This window comes from Silene latifolia, chromosome X, assembly GCF_048544455.1.
Source record: "Silene latifolia isolate original U9 population chromosome X, ASM4854445v1, whole genome shotgun sequence".
Classification (NCBI taxonomy): Eukaryota; Viridiplantae; Streptophyta; class Magnoliopsida; order Caryophyllales; family Caryophyllaceae; genus Silene; species Silene latifolia.
Genome location: NC_133537.1, coordinates 155,676,079 through 155,700,091, shown reverse-complemented (window position 1 = coordinate 155,700,091; position 24,013 = coordinate 155,676,079). Strand labels below are relative to the sequence as shown.

The 24,013-nt window shown below is 37.1% G+C and overlaps 1 non-coding gene across 1 annotated transcript; it reads left to right on the top strand.

Moving 5' to 3' along the window:
- The first annotated feature begins 1,875 nt into the window (after positions 1 to 1,875).
- LOC141625926 (small nucleolar RNA R71) lies at positions 1,876 to 1,982 on the top strand. The gene has a single exon (XR_012535668.1). It is a non-coding gene; the product is annotated as a small nucleolar RNA R71 (small nucleolar RNA).
- The last annotated feature ends 22,031 nt before the right edge of the window (positions 1,983 to 24,013 follow it).

Below are 24,013 nucleotides of genomic sequence, written 5' to 3'. Positions count from 1 at the left end.
TTCTTTTGGCCAATGAGGCCTTCCTCTTCTTCTTTGGTTGATTTTGATGAGTTTTGCAAGCTCTCCTTGTCACAATTCACTTGCTCTTTGAATGGAGCATCTTCAATTTTTTTCTTCCATTGGAGTTCCGATTTCTTCCTTTCATCCTCTCGGCTATAATGATCAATCATAAAACATGGTTCATGCAAATGAGGAGCTCTCATAGTCTTGTCAAGATTAAAGGTTATGCTTTCATCTCCCACTTCTAGAGTGAGCTCACCATGTTTCACATCAATCACCGCACCCGCGGTGTGTAGGAAAGGTCTTCCTAGAATGATTGGAATGTTGGAATCTTCCTCCATATCAACAATGACAAAGTCCACCGGGATGAAAAACTTCCAAATTCGTACGGGGACATCTTCCCATATCCCTAATGGTGTCTTTGTCGATCTATCGGCCATTTGGAGTGTGATGTTGGTGCATTTAAGCTCTCCCATCCCCAACCATTTACTCACCGAGTACGGCATGACACTCACACTAGCCCCTAGATCACATAAGACTTTGTTGATCGTTGTGTCGCCAATGGTACACGGTATTGAGAAGCTTCCCGGATCCTTTAACTTTGGAGGTGAACTCCCTTGAAGTATTGCACTACTCACCTTAGTGAAGGCGATAGTCTCAAGCTTCCGGATCGACTTCTTCTTTGTGAGGATATCTTTCATGTATTTCGCATAGGCCGGCACGTGATTGATTAATTCCGTGAAAGGAATCGAGACTTCCAAATTCTTCACAATTTCCATGAACTTTCCAAGTTGATCATCAAATTTGGGCTTGGTTTGACGACTTGGAAAAGGAAGTCTAATCACAATGGGCTCCTTCTCCTTGACCTTGTCTTCATTTTTCTTTGAACTTTCTTTTTTTGATGATTCTCCATCTTTGGAGCTTTGCACAATTTCTTCCTTGTTACTAGCTTCCACAACTTCATCCTCAACTTGCTTCCTTGGTGCTTCATACCTTGTACCACTTCTCAAGTGAATGGCACTAACCGTTTCATGTCTAGGGGGATTACTTTGAGGTGGTAATTGCCCCTTTTGTCTTTGTGAGCTTGAAGATGCTAGTTGAGTCAATTGTGTTTCCAACATCTTGGTGTGAGCTAGGATGTTGTTGATGGTGGTTTCCTTTGCTTGGCTATCTTTTTGCATTTGAGTGAAAAATTCTTGTTGATTCTTTTGAATTTGGAGGACCGCTTTTTGGACATCAAAACCTTGGTCATTTTGGTGATTGTATGGATTTTGATTTTGGTAACCTTGGTTTTGATTGTAAAAGGGTCTTTGATTTTGGTTTCTCATGGGTGGTGGAGTGTATGTTGTTTGAGGGTTTTGAACATTTTGGCTTTTGTATGAGAGATTTGGATGGAATTTGGTGTTTTCATTGTAATAGTTGGAATAAGGGGTACCACTCTTGTATGCTTGGAAAGCATTCACTTGTTCATTTGTTCCCCTACATTCACCTTGGTCATGTCCCAATGTTCCACAATTCTCACATATCCCACTTGGGATTGATGAGGATGCCGTCATGGCATTAACATGATGCTTTGGTGATTTTGAGACTTCTTCAAGTCTAGCCATAGCTTTTTCAAACTTTAAATTGATTGTGTCAATATGAGCACTAAGTTGAGCACCCAATTGAGTAACGGAGTCCAATTCATGCTTTCCTCCTCTAGTAGGCTTGCGAGGTCTACTATATTGTGAGTTATGGACCGCCATTTCCTCAATCTTGTTCCATGTTTGATTGTCATCAACTTCGGTGAACATTCCATTTGATCCCATGTTGAGAATGTTCCTTGAATCCTCATATAGACCATTCCAAAATTGTTGTACCAAAAACCATTCGCTAAGTCCATGGTGAGGACATGAGCGACAAATTCCCTTGAACCGCTCCCAAGCGTCATATAAAGATTCTTCATCCCTTTGCTTAAAACCCGTAATTTGAGCTCTTAGCATGTTAGTCTTTTCCGGTGGGTAGAATTTTTTGTAGAAGGCTAGAGCCAACTTCTTCCAAGAATCTATTCCGAGGGTGGCCTTATCAAGGCCCTTCAACCATTGCTTCGCGGTGCCGATTAGAGAAAAAGGAAATAAGACCCATCTAATTTGGTCTTGAGTCACACCCGTTTGAGAGATTGCATCACAATAGTCGCAAAAGGTTTCCATATGAGAATGAGGGTCTTCACTAGGCATCCCCCCAAATTGGCTCCTTTCAACTAATTGGATGAAGGCGGACTTGGAAATAAAATTTCCGGTTAGATGTTGCGGTGTAGTACCACCATTTGGTAGGTTCTCCTCGGTGGGTACGGAGTGTGACGAGAATTTAGGCATTGTAGGTTGATTTTGTGGGGTATTGTGTAATGGGTTCTCCTCTCCTTCTATTGCGAAAGGATTGACGAACTCAATAGTTGGGTGAACAACTTCACTAATACCTCTTAAATTCCTCCTAACAAGTCTCCTATTGTTCGTCAAGGTTCTTTCGATTTCACGGTCAAAAGGTAACAAATCACCTTGTGACCTTCTAGACATGCAAAATATCAAACAACTCGAAAACAATTAGAACAAACCTTGAGGAATTTTACTTCCCCAAGGCGAAGAAAGACATAACTAATAACAATAAAAATGAAATCTAAATCAAACAAACACCGTCCTCGGCAACGGCGCCATTTTTGATCGGTCCGTTTCGTGTTCACAATTAAAGGTGTGGTCGTTGGGTCACGTCTGAATCAAAACACAATTTATAACTTCACAAATAACTCTACAATTAGTAAAGAGGCAAGTAAAGGTCGGATCCCAAGGGACGGGTATTGAAATGAAATTTCTATTGAAACTAGTGGTGTCTTAGGGGTGTCACAAATTGGGTTGATGTAGAAGGTCACTAACTAAAATAGCAATGAAAATAAACAAGCAAGATGAATTAAAAGGGGTGTAAACAATTGATTAAAAAGCACTAGGGTGTCATGGGATCATAGGGGAATCATGGGAATTGATCATACAAACATGTTCTCAAATTATAAGCAAGCAATTATTGTTGTGATGGATTGAGTTGGGTTATATCTTACAATCCTGGGAAAGTTTCGGTCCCGGAGCCGAATCGATTAGATTGTACAACACCTACAAGTCGACTTAATCTTCCCTACTCAACAACATGCATGGTCTAATGAGACTCGAGTTGGGTTATGTCTTACAAGTCTCATTGAAAAGATAGAAGATGATAGTAAATGCAAGGATTCATAGGCTTAGCATTTCATCAAATATAACATGTGCATGAGTTGAGATCAAAACAAGCAAGCAAATAAAACATGAAAGCATATTAATTTAAGCATGAATCATTCCCCATGTTGGATTCCCCTAATCACCCATTAACCCTAGCTAAGAGACTACTCACTCATTATCATGTTGATCATGCTAGCAAGGTTGTCAATCATACCAACAATATGAAACATGATGAATAAATGAAAGTAATTAACAATAATTAAAAAGGGATTAAGAGAATTATACCTACTAATGATTCCAATAATAAGGCAAAGATAAAATAAGTACTTGATGCTTGATTGAGAGGTTGTCAATCTCCCAACAATAACCCAAATAATCTTCAATTACCCAAAATAAAGGATGAACAAAGAGAGATTAAGGAAATAAAACTTGTATTAGAACTTGATTAATTGTTGATTACAAAACTAAAGAGAGATTTTATTGATAATAACTACTCTAATTATTGATAAGAAGAACATGCTCCTCTAATTAGACTAATGGGGTATTTATAGTGGAAATTAGGGAGGATGCATTAGGGTTAACTAAGGGCTAAACTAGGGAGGAGCCGGTATTTTCCGAAGGAAGGGCTTCTTTCTTTTTAACTTGGAGAAGAGGAAATCGTGCTGTAGAGGAATCCGGGCGTATTGGGGTCGGGACGGGCGGATTCTGGTGGTGGAAGACGAGCGGATTCGAGGGAATCCGGCGGATTCTCAGCGGTGCAATCCGAGCGTCTTTGGAGGAAACCGCTCGGATTGTGCTGTGAGGAGACGGGCGGATTGGAGACAATCCGCTCGGATTGTAGCTCAGCACAAATTCTTCTTCTTTTCTTCCCTTTTCTTCATGAAATCCTTGGGGATTTCCTTGGGGACTTAAGGATCCTTTCTCAACATTGCTCATCTACTATCATATGTACAAAGGCCTTCTAATCTTGTCTCTCCTTGATTCTTGGTTATTGAATTCGATCAATTTAATCTTGTTTTGTCATGAAAATGCAAGATTCTTACTCCTTTCCTACCAAGGGATCAAAATCTCAAAGAATATGCAAAACAAAGAACTAAAGATAATAAATGACCCAAATATGCACTAAAAAGCATGGGAACAAGGCTAATTCGGGGGCTAAGATGAGCTAATTATGGTCACATCAACAATCATGACAGAGGCACATAGTACACCATATTCAGTACATCCAGGTGGTGACAATCTATACAAGGATGTGAAGAAAACGTTTTGGTGGCCTGGGATGAAGAAAGAGACAGCTGAGTTTGTGTCCCGTTGTTTGACATGTCAAAGAGTTAAAGGGGAACAGCGACGGTCACAAAGTAAGATTCAGTCTTTAGAGGTACCTGAGTGGAAGTGGGAATCCATTTCTATGGATTTTATTGTGGGTTTGCCAAAGAGTCAACAAGGTAACAACATGATTTGGGTAATAGTGGATCGACTGACCAAGTCAGCTCACTTTGTTCCAATGAAAGATACGTGGACTAAAGCACAATTGGCTATGGCCTATCGAAAGAACGTGCTTAAGTTACATGGAGTCCCTAAGGACATAGTGTCTGACAGAGATGCGTGATTTATATCGAGGTTTTGGAAAGAGTTGCAGGAATCGTTGGGAACAACTTTGAAGATGAGTACAGCATTTAATCCTGCGACAGACGGACAGACTGGGAGAACAATCAAGACTCTTGAGGATATGTTGCGAGATTGTGTGATGGATTTTTGTGGTAGCTGGGAACAGAGGTTGGACTTGATAGAATTTTCTTACAATAATAGCTATCACACTAGTAGGAGGAGCCGGTATTTTTCGAGAGAAGGGCTTCTTTCTTTGTAGCTTGGAGAAGAGGAAATCGTGCTGTGCTGGAATCCGGGCGGAATAAGGTCGGGACGGGCGGAATCTCGCGTTGGAATCCGAGCGGATTCAAGGGAATTCGGCCGGATTGTCGAGGTGGAATCCGAGCGGATTAGAGCAAAGACGCTCGGATTGTGCGGCATGCGGATTTGACGGATTGGTGACAATCCGCTCGGATTGTCACTCAGCAACATATCTTCTTCTTTTCTTCCCTTTTCTTCATAAATTCCTTGGGGATTTCCTTGGGGACTGAAGGATCCTTTCTCAACATTGCTCTTCTACTATAATATGTACAAAGGCCTTCTAATCTTGTCTCTCCTTGATGCTTGGTCATTGAATTCGATCAATTTAGTCTTGTTTTGCCATGAAAATGCAAGATTCTTACTCCTTTCCTACCAAGGGATCAAAATCTCAAAGAATATGCAAAACAAAGAACTAAAGATAATAAATGACCCAAATATGCACTAAAAAGCATGGGAACAAGGCTAATTCGGGGGCTAAAAATGCGCTAATTATGGTCACATCACTAGGGTTTTCACGAAAAACGAGGCCTATGAGCCGTGTGGTTCTCGTGTAAACATAATGATATAAATTGATTATTGTTAGAATTTTATTCTCTACAATTATCTTAACATATCATTTATATTTAGCATGATATAGTTATATATGATAAGATATTTTTTTTTACGGAAAATCTTATCATATCATCAGATTTAAGGAAAAGATAATAGAAGAATAATTGATAAAATTATCTTTTAGTTATTCTCTATCATTTCCTAAAATTTTAAGAATAGAAATAATAAGATATAATTTTTTTACATATCTTATATTTCGGCCATCTAGGGGTTTAAGGAAAATATATTAAGTATATATTTGATTGGATTATCTTATAATTATCCTATATCTTTTCTAAGAGATTGCTTAAATAAAATAAGGAAAGCTGTTATGATTTTTTTCCTTATTTTAATTCGGCATATCTAGGGCATTAAGGAAAGAATATTAGCTGAATATATGATAAGACAATCTATTAACAACTTATATCTTTTTCTAAGATTTTATGGATAAAAATAATATGATATGATTCTATTTTCATATCATATTATTTCGGCCATATTAGGGTTTCAAGGTGACCGAAACTCCTCTCACCCTTGATCCTCTTTTACTATAAATACTCTACACTTTGCAAAATTTAAAAGTGAGACCTTTGAGAATAACTTTGATTTATTTTCAAAAAGCAAAAACCGTGTTTTAGAGAAAAAAACCGTTTTGTTATTTTTCGAAAAAGTTCGTGTGATTTATGAACTTGTGCATTCGTTCTTTCGTTATCGTTATAAGATAATAGTGCTTAATTGATTTATTACTCGTTCATTAACGTGAACTTTTAGTAGAATCATTAGTGCTTTCTTATTAGCGTAAGTTAGTCACTCGATTATTTAACGATACTCATTTGAGTTACAACTAGGGTTAGTTGTACGAGTTGGGTTAGTAAATTTGTAATCCGTAGAAAGGTACTAAATTTATTAATTGAGAATAGTGGACGTGGGTTTCGATTTTTGAAACTGAACCACTTCAAAAATTGTGTGTGTCTCTCTTCTCTTTCGTTTGTTTCGTTTTTATTTACGCTTTGTTTTTAATTCGTTAATTAGTTAAAGTTTAATCGATAAACTTTAAATAATTAATTACTTATAATCGAAAAAGTTGGCTAAGTTTTTAAATCCTCAATCCCCCCCCCCCCCCTCTAAGTATTTCGGCTATTGATAGACTCTTCACGAGCTTTTTCGCTCAAGTCGACTTAATGAACGCTAAGTTTGCTTATGACTCGTTTCAATTTAACTCCAATGCAATTTTGAACGAATATGAGGATTTTGACTTGAGTGACTACCCACCTCACCTAGCCAAAGAACTTGACAAATGAGAAGATAGGACCCCCATCATTGAGGAGACCGACCTATTAACGTAGGAACCGACAACACACCTCAAGAACTTAGGATAGGGACCACCCTTGACCCCTCGGAAAGACAGCAGTTCATCGACCTCCTACACGGATACAAGGACGTATTCGCTTGGTCATAGAAAGACATGCCTGGGATCGACAGAGAGATTGCAGAGCACAGGATACCCATTAAACCAGGAGCTAAACCCGTGAAACAAAAGCTACGCCGAATGCGCCCTGAATGGGCCCTGAAAATCAAGGAAGAGGTGGACAAGCAGTTCAAAGCCAGGTTCATCAAAATGTCCGAATACTCTAACTGGGTGGCCAACATAGTAGTTGTACCCAAGAAAGACGGGAGAATTTGGGTTTGCGTCGACTTCAGAGATCTGAATAAAGCAAGTCCAAAAGATAACTTCCCTCTGCCACATGTTGACTTCCTGATGGACAATACCGCCGAGCACGCCATATTATCATTCATGGATGGGTATGCTGGGTACAACCAAATCAAAATGGCAGAGAAAGACATGCACAAGACTGCATTCACTACACAGTGGGGGTACATACTGCTACACGGTCATTCCCTTCGGTCTAATCAACGCCGGAGCAACTTATCAAAGAACCGCCACCACACTCCTACATGACATAATGCACGAGGAGGTGGAGGTATATATCGATGACATGATCGTCAAATCAAAAGAGCGGGATGGCCACATCAACGCCCTCCAAAAATTCTTCGCTCGTCTGCGGAAATATAACATTTGACTGAATCCTCAAAAGTGTGCATTCGGGGTCACCACCGGAAAACTCCTGGGACACGTCGTCAGCAAGAGAGATATTGAAATTGATCCTAACAAAATCAAATCCCTTCAACAAATGCCTCGACCTAAGAATGAGGAGGAGATTCGGGGATTTCTCGGTCAAGTTCAATACATCAGCCGCTTCGTAGCCAAACTCACTATGATTTGCGAACCGATCTTCAAGAAGCTTCACGCCTCCAATCACACCGATTGGGACGACGACTGTGAAAAGGCCTTCGAAAGGATAAAAGAAATCCTATCCAAACCTCATGTTCTCATGCCACCTCAATAAGGAATTCCCTTATCCCTATACGTGACTGACAACGACAGAGCCATGGGAGCAATGCTAGAACAAACATTCGACGGCGAAGAACGAGCCATCTACTGCATCAGCAAAAAGTTCATCGAGTGTGAGACAAGGTACACCCAGCTGGAAAAGACATGCCTTGCCCTAGTATGGTCAACAAAGAAGTTGCGGCACTACATGCTCGGCTACACGGTTCACATCTACTCCAAGATGGACCCTGTTAAATACATTTTCGAAAACCCGTACTAAATGGAAGGCTATCTAGATGGACACTCATGCTTTCTGAATTTGATCTAAAATTCGTTCACCTGAAGGTTATCAAGGGAAGGGTAGTCGTCGATTTCCTAGCTTAAAATCCCCGTCAACAAGGACTTAACGACCGACACATGGTCACTTCCTGACGAAGCCATCCTTTGTGTCGACCCCGATGCATGGGACCTATACTTCGACGGTACATCGAACCTGAGAGGCTTCGGGGTAGGAATCCTTCTAATATCACCAAAGGGAGAACATAACCCGATCTCAGTCAAACAGGACTTCGCCGTCAGCAACAATGCCGCCGAATATGAATCATGCCTCATCGGCCTAAAAGCAGCCATAACACTTGGCATCAATAGACTGAGGGTCCACGGCGATTCCTCACTCATCATCAACCAGGTATCTGGATCATGGAAAATCCGTAGCGACAACTTAGCACCCTACCGAGCAAAAATCAATCAAGGGGCCGAGTTCTTTGACCAAGTCGACTACTTCCACATGCCACGAGAGGAAAATCAATTTGCTGGTGCCCTGGCAAAACTTGTCGCGCTCGTCAACATACCTGACAACATGACATCGATGCCCTTATGTGTCGAGAGAAGGAGAGAGCTAGCTTACATCTGCGCCATCAACAACGGCGAGGAGAACCATATTTAACCTTGGTACCAAGCCATCCTCAACTACAAAACAAAAAATCTATTCCCTCCCAACTCTGATACAAGAGGAAAAAGAGCCATCCATTTATTTGCATCATAATTCGTGATAAACCAAGAACAACTATTTAAAAGAACACCCCAAGGGATTATCCTCCTTTGCATTGATCACTAGGAAGCCAAAAAAGTCATGGGAAAGGTCCACGACGGAGAATGCGGCCCTCACATGAGCGCAATGATGCTGACCCAAAAAATCATTCGGTTAGGCTACTACAGGACCACCATGGAAGCCGATTGCAGAAACTACGTGAAATATTGCCACAATTGCCAAATCTTTGCAAACATATAACACATACCGCCATCCCTTTTATACATCATGACATCACCCTGGCCTTTCTCGACCTGGGCATCGACAACATCGGAAAGGTCTACCCGGTGGGCACCAAAGGGCATTGCTTCGTCCTCGTCGCCATCGACTACTTTACCAAATGGGTGGAAGCACAATCCTATGCAGTCTTGACCGCCAAACAAGTGGCCAGGTTCATCTAGGACAACATTATCTCCAGATATGTGGTACCCCATGAGATCATCAGCGACCAAGGCTCTCAATCCCGGGCGGAAACACAAGCCTTGCAGGACAAATACAAAATCAAGCGACATCGATCATCCCCCCTATCGTCCCCAAACCAACGGAGTGGTAGAGGCAGCAAGCAAAACTCTTGTCATAATCATGAAGAAAATGCAAGACAATTACCGCGATTGGCCGAGCAAACCCCTATTCGCACTCTAGGGATACCGAACCTCCATTCGAACACCAACAGGGGCTACACCCTTCTACCTAGCATACGGTATGGAGGCGGTTCAACCATTAGAGTTGGAGATCCCATCTCTACGCATCCTACTGGAGAGTCATGTTCTTGAGGCGGAATGGAGCCGGCGAAGGTTCGAACTGCTCACGCTTCTAAACGAACGACAACTCAACGCCTTACACAACGTCCAGCTATACCAACAACGTATACAACGGGAATTCAATAAAAAAGTCAAACCAAGGAACATCAAAGAAGGCGGCTTCGTCCTCAAGTCGGTTCGAGCAACATTACTCGTCGATCCGAGGGGGAAATTCAAACCCAATAGGGCCGGGCCGTAGCTGGTCAAGAAAATACTTTCGGGGGGCGCAGTGAGACTGAGTGATCTAGACGGGGAGGATTTCACAAACCTGACCAACCTAGACCCTCTCAAGAAATACTACCCTTAAGACCTAGTAGCCAACGAACTTTGCCCTAGTTTTATAACTAGCGACCACCATTTCCCTCTCAAGTCAAGTTCCTCAATGCGTTCTGATTTGAAATTGCATGTTTTATCGAGTCTAAGTTGTGGCACCGTGCCACGTTTCAAACATCCTTTAATCTATCAAAGGAAACATCCATTTGCACTCAAACAAAATTAACCAAACCTGAACTAAGAGCATGGATTGATTTCACCTTTTTCAGGAGGATACGTAGGCAGTCCTTTCTTACACAAGAAGGATACAACCGCAAAACCCAAATAAAATTTCCAAAATTTTCGAACTACGAGCATGGTTTGATTTCACCTTTCCAGGTGGATACGTAGGCAGTCCGTTCTTATACAAGAAGCATAAAACCATCCCCCATAATCAATCAAAAAAAAAACCCATATCAACATAAAAAAAAGGGGAAAAACATTCCCCTTTCCCACAAAAAATAGCCTTTCTCCCTTCCCACAAAAACCCCATTTCCCAAGTGCAGTGTTTAGGATAATTCAAACCGAATTGCCATTGCAAAATGGATGGAAGAAACAAGCGTTCAAAATTTCTTTTAACAGAAGCAATCCTCTTATTTAATTAACAATGAGACGGATTACAAATTTGACAACAAAAAAGCTAAGCAAGTCTACAACTTGTCAAAGCTAAGATGTCGACTAAGACATCTCACATAGTAAAACTAGCACAAAACACACAATACATAGCTAGTACAACATAATAAAACACTCACAACACTAATACAACATAATAATCAACGGGTAATAGAGGTCTTCATTCTTCCATTCTACCCTTGCCTTTTCCCTCGGGGTACATCTTCCCCTTGTTCTTCTTGTTGGCCCGCCTAGCATTAACTTCCTCTTTGGAACGGATCCTCAATGGATCTACAATGGCGATGGCCTCCGGTCTCTTACATGACCCCATACTCGGCCCAAGACGACCCCATACACGGCCCACTACCTCTTTGGGACGCGAGCTTCTCGTCTTTGGCGGCCTCATTACATCCGAGCTAGCTCCATCAACAAAGTCGGCACGGTTGGCCTTACGAACCTCTCTATACTTCAAGTCGACGACCTCGTCCTTACGAGATTTGGATCTTTCCTCCAAGTTTTGAGCTCTTGACCATTTGACATAAGCAGTAATCACCCATGTCGTGGCAACGAGGTTTGGTACGTCCCCAATCGGCCGAGTGGCCCACCACCTTTTGATGTGATCAATATTTGAGCATATTTAGTGTTGGAATATGTGTCCTCCGACAATAATGCGATCACAATTGTCGATCATGATGATTACATGTTTAAATCTCATTTTTAAGAATACGTAAGGGATGATTCATTTTATAGTCAACTGATCAACATTAATCGGTAACGATTGGCTTGCTATAGTTTGACGTTACTGTCGTGGGATGGTGGTGGTCAGTTGATCCCTTAAGGTCACACCTAAAGGATGATGCCCTTATTCGAAAGTTGATTAATTGTATGACGATACAAGTTAATAAATTCCTTAAAATTGAACAATTCAATTTGCGAGAGAGAATATTGATATCTTATTATAATGGGATTAAATAAGATTTATTTTAGTAATTGAAATACTTTATTACTAAAATTGTTTATTGTTTGTGAAACAAAAAAGATAAGAATAAATGGTTAAATATAATTACAAGATGTTGTGAATTATAATTTTATGACCCATTTTATTTATGTGATCAAGTATCACTAGTCAATTTATTGTACGTAATTTAATTAATTCATGAAATGATATTTATGTGATAAATATGCATCAAGTTAATAAATAGCATGTAACATACTACATGTGACATATTGTGTGACAAATGAAAAATTGACAAAATAAAATGGTAGTCCATTTTATGTATATGGACCGAAATAATGGAGGTGGAAGGTGTTAGTGGCTGAATTATTTTATGAGATAAAATAACCTAATCATGGCATACCTACAACTAGCCTTATACCTACTCTTACACATCTTACACACCTAATTCTTGTGAAGATAAAAAGAGAAAGTAAGATGCCCTATGTTGGTAGTCCCAACCGTGAACCCTCCTCTAGTTTAAGGGAATTAGTTCTCTTATTCATTCATTCATATACATCACATGCAAAAGTTCATGAATTTTCTTCTTCTCTCTTTAATCTTCATCAAAACATGAGATTTTTGATTCAAATTGTTCATAAAAGATTACTAAAATTATTAGTGTAATATATGAGTGTTAGTAATCAATTTTAAGGTAAACTACTAAACTAATATCTAGCTAATATTATTTAGTGGGGATAAGGGATCATCTTGGGTGCAATTAAAGGGAGAATCTCTATTTTGGGATTTTTGGAGGATCATCCTTATATTCATGGAAAGCTCAAGAACTAACAAGATGGAGATCTTGTTGGTGCCCATATAACCGAAATCCCATAGTAAGGAAAATGTTTTCTCAACTCTTGTAATTTATGTTTGCATGCATAAGATCTAGTTTTAATTTTATGACTAGATTAAAATGTAACATGTATGAATATGTTGAGTATAATGAGATATAGATTTCTAAAAAGCGGTATCAAGAGCCTTAGGTTGTTTGCATGCAAATCGGTTATAGTTTTTCCGAGTTATACGATTAACAAATAAAATTTATAAATTTGTGTTTATTATGATATATCACGAAATTAATTATGTATGTTAAAGTTTCTGGTCCTAAAATGTATTTAGGATATTTTGGTTAATTTATGGATTTTTATTGTTCATTTTATATATTATTGGCATTAAAATGTGATTTTTGTGATAAAAATGTCAATTTTGGACGAAAATTAGCAAAACTTCTATTTTTCCAGTGCTTTCTGGATATGTTTTCACATATATTAAATTTAGATGACCTGTAAAGTTTCATAATTTTTGGAGTTCTTATGCTCGAAATATGGTTTTTTCATGATAAAATCGAATTTAAATGGAAAAATAGGTTAATATGAGATAAATTTCGAATCTGGTCATTGATATTTAGTATGTTGTCACATGTAATTTTACAAGATGTGTGTAAAATAATAGGCTATAATGAAGTCTTTATGCATGATTTATGAATTTTTGATGAAAAATAACATAAATAGTGACTTTAATTAGTGAATAATTGCTAAAACATACTTCATGACTAAGGAAAAACGTCACATATTGCATTTTATCATATGTTTCAGATCTAAAAGTGAAAAGTAAATTAATATATTTTTCTCATATTTTTATGATAATATTTGATAAATCCGATAAACCACAACATTGTTTTTCTCGATGAATTTCGGACTTTTTAACCTAAGTTTTTGAACATTATGAGTTTCATGATATTTTTCCAGAATGTTCATGAGTTTAAATTTTGAATTTTGAATTTAATTGAAATTTTTATGATTTATTTGGAGTTTATGGCATTTTATTGTAATTTTGAGTCCATTAATGAACAATTTTAAGAAATATAAGTTAATTATTGTCAATATGTTAGTGGAGACTAATTTTGAGTCCTAAGTTGGTTAGGGTAATTAACTTGTGCATAAATATGATTTTATGTAATTTATTGTGATTTTAAAATGTTGAATCACGCAAATCCGTAAAAACGTTTTAATATATGATATTGGCTCTTTAAAGGCAATTTAGCATAAAATTGGGCATGTTCATACATATTATAATGCTGCATTTTATTTATGATTGTCATAATTTTATTTTATGTAATTTTGGAATTATGTAATCTTAGTTAGTATGGCCTTAGTTTTTAATTGGTATTACCCGAAATGTATGGGAATATCGATTCGGTTGTAATTTATTGTGATCCCGTATCACCGTTTTGTAATTTAATAGATTTATTTTATTTTAATTACAAATGTATAATATGAAATTATGTAATTTGTTATGTAATTTATTTATTCCGGAGATCCTTGAAGACGGAGCCACTCAAGAGGGTGATCCATTAAAGATGGGGTTACCTCGAGATGCGTGCCAAAACCGAAGTTCAAGGGACCAATGGAGTTGGTTTCCGAATTTGTAATAGTTTATTAGATTTACTATTTTAGGAATGCCATACTAGGATTTTATTTATGCTTTGCATTTTATTTTATATGTTGCATGCATCGCTAAATCGCCATAACTAAAAAACATGCATTGTCATTTTAATCGAGTATATCGACCGTGTCAATTACAATTATCGTAGTTCACCGCTTTAGTTCACTTAAAACGTGATAGATAATAAATTGACATGACCTCTCGCTAAAAATAAACAATTGAGACCTAGCCTTACCAAAAAGTAGAAACCATGAAGACCTATTTCGTGAGGGAGTGCACTCGGCCACACCGGGGTACAAACCTTGTTAAGTAGGGGAAGTGGGTGATAAATGTCTATCCACCGAATTTATGTTAATGAAGGGTATTTCGGCACACCGTGCCCTAAGTTGATATGAGTTTGGATCATGGACACATTTATTCAAAATTTGGGTTGAACTCAACGAAAGTATTCACGACGATTTCCGGATGTGTTTCGGGCTAGAGATAAATATTAATGTAATTTTATCGGCCAAGAGTTCTAAAAGTAGAATCGATTAAAAGTTAATCCACCGAGTTATGTTAATAAAGGGTATTTCGGAACACCGTGCCCCAAGTTAATATGAATTTGGGTCTTGGAATCATTTATCATAGTTGGGTAGAGGTCACTATGTAAATGCTTTACTTGTTATTATATTTACAAGTATTAATAAAACGATAAATGTTAAGTTTTCCACTATTCCGTTATGATATTGTTCTATTTCTTTACCGCAATTCATATACGATATCATTTCGATTTTTTATTCAAATCTCCATTAAAACATCGTAACTAGAGACAAATTTGAATTTTCTTCTAAAAACCTCGTATTATCCATTGTAAGGATCTCTTGTGAAGAGTAGAAATAAAAGTTATTCGTGAACAAAAGGGTTTTTGATTCTTGACTAACATATCTACTTACAATAAATTGGTTCTCATATGCTTAATTTAGTTAAGTACTTTGAAACGTTAAATCATTTTGGTGACTAGATTTGTTGGAAATCGTAATAGACCAAAATACCGCAACCACTTCAATGAAAGTTTTAAGACTAAACAAACGAATGAAGAGTAGTCTTCATAAAATTCAATTTTTCTTTTCTAAGCAAAGACTCATTGAAATGAATGGGAGTATTCTCTTAAACCGTTAAGAAAAGGACGAGGTTCAAGAAGTAAATATTAGAATGTAATTGACAAGAAAAAGGTAAAAGTAAAGACTAAACCTATCAATTTCTACCCCAAATTATTGAAGAATCAACAAATTAGTTGTGGGACATCTAATGGGACCTTATTCTTTAAATGTTTATTTGATTGACATAAATTTTGCTAGTACTACTTCGTCAATATTAGAAACCGGTTGTGGTTTTCATCATTGTATTTGATACATAGGATGATTAGAATATGACGACTAGCAACCATGATGTTGAGAGATAGAGTCATTGTGTAATCAATCTAGTTTTGGGTTTATAGTTGTACTTAATTATGACTATTAAGTGCATAAACTCTAAATAAGAATGTAAACTTGTTAAGATACAAAAGAGGTTTCACTTTTGTGACCCTATACACCACGATTTGATGTATGGCTAGCCCATTATCAAGGTGATTATATTCTAAACCAAACTAGAATGATATATCATGTATATGCATATCTTGTATTCAAAACAAGATGTCTCGTGCCCCTTTTTGGTTGAAAAGGAGATCGAGGTTGTAAATCATTGATTCAAAATAGGTTGATCATTTTTTTTAACCAACGATTTAAGTTGACGCTAATGTGTTTACTTAATAAGGTAAATAGAGAAATCTTTGAAGAAGTTCAAAGAATCACGATCTAGTCATGATGGGATTATCAAAGTGAAGACTTTGATATAAACCAAATGAAATGTGATATGGTATCACAAGTTAATCTCTCTTAACACACATTATGGGATAATGTGTGGTTGGATAAGAAATCAAATGCTATTCGATATGGTTTGGATTTCAATCAAGTTACTTTGAGTTACTTGATCCTTTTGGGTATTTTATCATTTTGTCTAAAATATTTTTCCACTAAATCTAAAACCATTCATATGAGATATGTACCATGCTTGTAAGTTTTCAAAAGAAACAAATGCTAATTTTTCCTTACTATAATCACGAGTACAACGGGTTTGTGGCTCGTGAAGCTGTCTTTCTAGAATACAAGTTTATTTCTAGAAGATAGAGTGGGAGAAATTATTCAAGAGCCACAAAGAATGCCACAAAGAATGTTATGTCCCAAGAAACTGATTTTTCTAGAATACAAGTTTATTTCTAGAAGACAGAGTGGGAGAAATTATTCAAGAGCCACAAAGAATGCCACAAAGAATGTTATGTCCCAAGAAACTGATATTTCTTGACTACATGAGACGTTTTGTGTAAGACGTTGTTTCTCCAAAACCTAGGAGGTTAAAATCATCACTTATTGAAGATGATGAATTAGTGTTACTTTTAGAAAGTAAAGAGCTTACAACTTACAAAGAAATTGTTTGATTCAAGTTGATTACTTCTGGAAAGTAATGAACATATGACTTACATGAGAATGTTTAAGTCACAACTCAATGCAAGGCTTAGAGCCATGAAAATCCGAAATAAAAGGCTTGATTAGTCAAAGGGTTTTGCACTAATAAAGAGAGATTTCAACATTTGATTGGTTGCAAAGGGTTTTGCACTAGTTGAAATGCTTAAGTCTATTTGGATCTTCTTAGGGATTGTGTTTCATTATGATGATATACATATAGCAAGTGAATCCAAAACCCACTTCTTCCATTAGAAGGAATGTATTCAATACATGTCTTGAGTTTTGTAGATTCTTGCAATCCTAAGATAATGTGAAACTTAAGAGAGAATCTTAAGTAGGACATCAATGAGTTGGAATCAATGTTTTGATCATGTTATAAAACTTTTATCGATAAGTCGAGAAGTTGTGTTTATACATGAAGTTTAGTGGGAGTTACGAAAATTTTAATTAGTCTTATATATGGATGACATATTCATCATTGGGAATGATTTAAGACTTATGGAGTATTATAATACATCTATAATATCCGGATTTATGAAGATAAATCTACATGATATTAACGTCAAATAAGAAGTCTTATGTTGATAAGATTCATGACTAGTTCAATCAAGTTGAACATATTTGATTGATTCCATTTGCTTCCGCTGCCGAATCAATTAAATAGGAAATGATTTATAACACTTCATATACTTTGAGTATGATGAATTGTTTCAAATCGAATTTGAGTAATAGTTACCATGTAAGCCATAAAAATTACCCTTAAGTGTTTGCAGAAGCATTAAGGATGTAAAGAAAAGTGTTTTTGATGCAATCTTGTGTAAGGGTGTTACACAAATGACAATTGAGATTGCGCATGGTTTCCGACAAAACCATAATCAAAACACATTAGGATGGTTAAGATACCATTGTGGCTATGTTATTTAAGAAATAGATTTGCGAGAATCGTTCTAGGCAATAAAGAACAATGAGAGATATTTACAACGGAAATTGAGTACACTTGCAATCATGAGATGTGCAAGAGGACGGATCCCCGCACACTGTGAAAACAGTGGGAGCTATTCTAAGGCTAGAGGGCCTATGTCTAGATTGGATCTAGACACGTACTCAGAAAGTTTTATAATGCAAATATATACATTACAAAGGAAAAAGAATATGTAGTAAGGTTAAGTAAGGTACAAAAGGTTGATAAAACCTACTAACCAAAGCCTTCTCATAGGCTAAACATGATGAGTCATGTCATTTCAATTGAATTGAAATGAACAACTACATACATGATCAAATTGGGTTATAAAAATATGAAGTAGTAATCAGGTATTGACTATTCATATGTGATAATCATATATGTCGTTCGAGTTTTTAAAATCTGAAAACTCCTTTTATACTTTGCTACATCCAAACGGGTTGTATGACAATGTTGAACCCCGTTAAAGTGAACCCGGATTAACATGGTATTTGCCCATAGTCACTTGTATGAGGTGACGTCTCGAAGTGACTATAATGTGATGCGATTGATGGCAAGTTCAGGTGCCATAGAGTTATGTGAGATGACTAGTCGATCACATAAGCAGACTGTTGGGAACACTTTGTCGGGCAGTGACCGCTTATAGAGTTCTGGCAAATTTATATAGCCTGGTCGTGGCGAGAGCAACTATAGTATTCTAATGAGTCGATTCTTTTGACTAAAGACTGTTCGGCTAAGGTGGCACAGTTTCAGATTAGCTTTGATTTGTGTTACTACGACCTTCGTAAATGGGGTCAAATGGGCATATTTTGGGTTATGATGGTTGTGGCTAGTCGAATGGAACAAGTGCAATAGGAATTGTCCACCCCTTGTTAGGGTTATAACAATATCTCAAGGCCACTCGAGGAGTAATGAACTGGAAATGCATGGCCACGCTCGGAAGGTATCTATGGTAGATAAATTCCGGTCAATCAGTTATTCTCCAGATCGAGGAAACTACTCACAATATGATCACTTGCAAGTACGACCCGAAAGACACCTTTCATTGAGTGGGAGATAGTAATAGGACAAGAGAATTGGTGACGCACACTTGTCGAGGACAAGTGGGAGATTGTTGGAATATGTGTCCTCCGACAATAATGCGATCACAATTGTCGATCATGATGATCACATGTTTAAATCTCATTTTTAAGGATACGTAAGGGATGATTCATTTTATAGTCAACTGATCAACATTAATCGGTAACGATTGGCTTGCTAGAGTTTGACGTTACTGTCGTGGGACGGTGGTGGTCAGTTGATCCCTTAAGGTCACACCTAAAGGATGATGCCCTTATTCGTAAAGTTGATTAATTGTATGACGATACAAGTTAATAAATTCCTTAAAATTGAACAATTCAATTTGCGAGAGAGAATATTGATATCTTATTATAATGGGATTAAATAAGATTTATTTTAGTAATTGAAATACTTTATTACTAAAATTGTTTATTGTTTGTGAAACAATAAAGATAAGAATGAATGGTTAATTATAATTACAAGATGTTGTGAATTATAATTTTATGACCCATTTTATTTATCTGATCAAGTATCAATAGTCAATTTGTTGTACGTAATTTAATTAATTCATGAATGATATTTATGTGATAAATATGCATCAAATTAATTAATAACATGTAACATACTACATGTGACATATTGTGTGACAAATGACAAATTGACAAAATAAAATGGTAGTCCATTTTATGTATATGGACCGAAATAATGGAGGTGGAAGGTGTTAGTGGGTGAATTATTTTATGAGAAAAAATAACCTAATCATGGCCTACCTACAACTAGCCTTACACCTACTCTTACACATCTTACACACCTAATTCTTCTGAAGACAAAAAGAGAAAGTAAGATGCCCTATGTTGGTAGTCCCAACCGTGAACCCTCCTCTAGTTTAAGGGAATTAGTTCTCTTATTCATTCATTCATATACATCACATGCAAAAGTTCATGAATTTTCTTCTTCTCTCTTTAATCTTCATCAAAACATGAGATTTTTTATTCAAATTGTTCAAAAAAGATTACTAAAATTATTAGTGTAATATATGAGTGTTAGTAATCAATTTTAAGGTAAACTACTAAACTAATATCTAGCTAATATTATTTACTGGAGATAAGGGATAATCTTGGGTGCAATCAAGAGTAGAATCTCTATTTTGGGATTTTTGGAGGATCATCCTTATATTCATGGAAAGCTCAAGAACTAACAAGAAGGAGATCTTGTTGGTGCCCATATAACCGAAATCCCATAGTAAGGAAAATGTTTTCTCATCTCTTGTAATTTATGTTTGCATGCATAAGATATAGTTTTAATTTTATGACTAAATTAAAATGTAACATATATGAATATGTTGAGTATAATGAGATATAGATTTCTAACATTTAGTCCCCGAATTAGTCTCGTTCCTATGCTTTTTAGTGCATATTTGGGTCATTTACTATCTTTAGTCCTTTGTTTTGCATATTCTTTGAGGTTTTGTTTCGTTGGTAGGAGAGGAGTGCAAACCTTGCATTTTCATGGCAAAATAGAGCTAAATTGATCGAATCTAATGACCAAACGTCAAAGAAAAGACAAGACTAGAAGGCCTTTGTACATAATGTAGTAGATGGGCAATGATGAAGAAGATCCTTGCATCCCTGACTAAATCCCGGAGGATTGTTGGAAGAAGAAAAGAAGAAATGGCAAAGATCCGAGCATCTCACCTATCGGGACGCCCGTCCAGAAGCTCCACAGGCCGCTCGTCCAAGCTGCCAGGCCGCTCGTCCAAACCCTACACAATCTGCTCGTCCCGACCTTTTGGACGCTCGGATTGTCCTCCAGAGCAACACGTCCCCTTCTTTCTTCATTCGAGATGCTCATATTTTTGGAAGACTAGCTAAAAGGAGACCCGCATCTTTTCTTGAGAGGAGCGATTCCTCAAGGACTTAATCGACATTTAAGCCCTTAGTCACCCTAATTTGTGCACCTAATCCCCACTATAAGTACCCCATTAGTCTAATTAGATTATCATGTTCTTCTTATCAATCTTTAGTATAGTTTATATTATTCTAATACCTCTTTAATCTTGTAATCAACTTCTAATAAAGTATTAATACAAATCACATTTCCTTAATTTCTCTATTGTTCATCCTTTATTTTGGGTAATTGAAGATTATTTGGGTTTATTGGGAGATTGACAACCTTCCATCAATCATCAAGTACTTCTATTATTCTTTGCATTATTATTTTGGAATCATCATTAGGTATAATTCTCTTAATTCCTTTTTAATTATTGTTAATCATCTTCATTTATTCATCATGTTTTGCTTTATTAATATGATTGACAACCTGTTAACATGTCAAACTTGATAATGAGTGAGTAGTTTCCTTAACTAGAGTTAATGGGGAATTAGGGGAAACCAACATGGAGGATGATTCATGCTTAATCTAATATGTTCACATAATTTATTTGCTTGCTTGTTGTGATCTCAACTTATGCACATGTTATGTTTGATGAAATGCGAGCCTATGAATCCTTGCATTTTTACCCATCACTTACCTTTTCATTAGACCATCCATATAGTTGAGTAGGGAGGATTAAGTCGACTTGTAGGTGTTGTACAATCTAATCGATTCGGCTCTGGGACCCAAACCTTCCTTGGATTGTAAGATATAAACCAACTCGATCATATCGCAAAAATAATTGCTTGCTTATAATTTGATAATATGTTTGTATGATCACTTCCCATGAATCCCCTATGAACCCATGACACCCTAGTGCTTTTAATCAATTGTTTACATCTCATTTTAGTCATCTTGCTTGTTTACTTTTATTGTTATTTAGTTTAGTGATCTTCTTATCTCAACCCAAATTGTAACACCCCTTGATGTGACCATAATTAGCGCATATTTAGCCCCCGAATTAGCCTTGTTCCCATGCTTTTTAGTGCATTTTTGGGTCATTTATTATCTTTAGTTCTTTGTTTTGCATATTCTTTGAGATTTTGATCCCTTGGTAGGAAAGGAGTAAGAATCTTGCATTTTCATGGCAAAACAAGACTAAATTGATCGAATTCAATGACCAAGCATCAAGGAGAGACAAGATTAGAAGGCTTTTGTACATATGGTAGTAGATGAGCAATGTTGAGAAAGGATCCTTGAGTCCCCAAGGAAATCCCCAAGGAATTTATGAAGAAAAGGGAAGAAAAGAAGAAGAAACCTTGCTAAGGCACAATCCGTGCGGATTGTCTACAATCCGGCCGTCCTTCACCCGCACAATCCGTGCGGTTTTCCACCAAGACGCCCGGGTTCCATCACCACAATCCGCCCGGATTCTCTCGAATCCGCTCGGATTCTATCGCCAGAATCCGCCCGTCCCGACCCTAATCCGCCCGGATTCCTCTACAGCGCGATTTCCTCTTCTCCAAGCTACGAAGAAAGAAGCCCTTCCTTCGGAAAATACCGGCTCCTCCCTGCTCAATCTAAAAAGTGTAATTACTAGTTTAGCCCTTAGTTAACCCTAATGCATCCCCCTAATTTCCACTATAAATACCCAATTAGTCTAATTAGAAGAGCATGTTCTTCTTATCAACAATTAGAGTAGTTAATATCAATCAAATCTCTCTTTAGTTTTGTAATCAACAATTAATCAAGTTCTAATACAAGTTTTATTTCCTTAATCTCTCTTTTGTTCATACTTTATTTTGGGTAATTGAAGATTATTTGGGTTATTATTGGGAGATTGACAACCTCTCAATCAAGCATTCAAGTACTTTTATCTTTGCTTTATTATTGGAATCATTAGTAGGTATAATTCTCTTAATCCCTTTTTAATTATTGTTAATTACTTTCATTTATTCATCATGTTTCATTTTGTTGGTATGATTGACAACCTTGCAAGCATGATCAACATGATAATGAGTGAGTAGTCTCTTAGCTAGGGTTAATGGGTGATTAGGGGAAACCAACATGGGGAATGATTCATGCTTAAATTAATATGCTTTCATGTTTTATTTGCTTGCTTGTTTTGATCTCAACTCATGCACATGTTATATTTGATGAAATGCTAAGCCTATGAATCTTTACATTTACTACCATCTCCTATCTTTTCAATGAGACTTGTAAGACATAACCCAACTCGAGTCTCATTAGACCATGCATGTTGTTGAGTAGGGAAGATTAAGTCGACTTGTAGGTGTTGTACAATCTAATCGATTCGGTTCGGGACCCAAACTTTCCTAGGATCGTAAGATATAACCCAACTCAATCCATCACAACAATAATTGCTTGCTTATAATTTGAGAACATGTTTGTATGATCAATTCCCATGATTCCCCTATGATCCCATGACACCCTAGTGTTTTTTAATCAATTGTTTACACCCCTTTTAATTCATCTTGCTAGTTTATTTTCATTGCTATTTTAGTTAGTAACCTTCTACATCAACCCAATTTGTGACACCCCCAAGACACCACTAGTTTCAATAGAAATCTCATTTCAATACCCGTCCCTTGGGATCCGACCTTTACTTGCCTCTTTACTAATTGTAGAGTTGTTTGTGAAGCTATAAATTGTGTTTTGATTCGGACGTGACCCAACGACCACACCTTTAATTGTGAACACGAAACGGACCGATCAAAAATGGCGCCGTTGCCGGGGACGGTTTTTGTTTGATTTAGATTTCCTTTTTATTGTTATTAGTTGTGTCTTTCTTCGCCTTGGGGAAGTAAAACTCCTCAAGGTTTGTTCTAATTGTTTTCAAGTTGTTCGATATTTTGCGAGATAGATCTTATAGATTGTTTTGTAGAGGACCACATGAGGATACCTTTCTTCAAGGATCCCATGCAAGCATTGGAAGCCTTGGAAGCAAGTGAGGCTAACAATATGTATTGGGAATTGGAGGTGGATCTTTTTGAGGCCGCTCTAGCTAACAAGGAACTTACTCATGCACAATCTGAATTAGTGCATAACATTCTAGTGGAAGCATGTCAACCCATAGAGGATGAGCAATCCATCCTAGATGAGATTTTACAAACTCAAGAGCAAGAGGAACCCATCATGGAATTTGAATACGATGAGGTTGAAAATGAA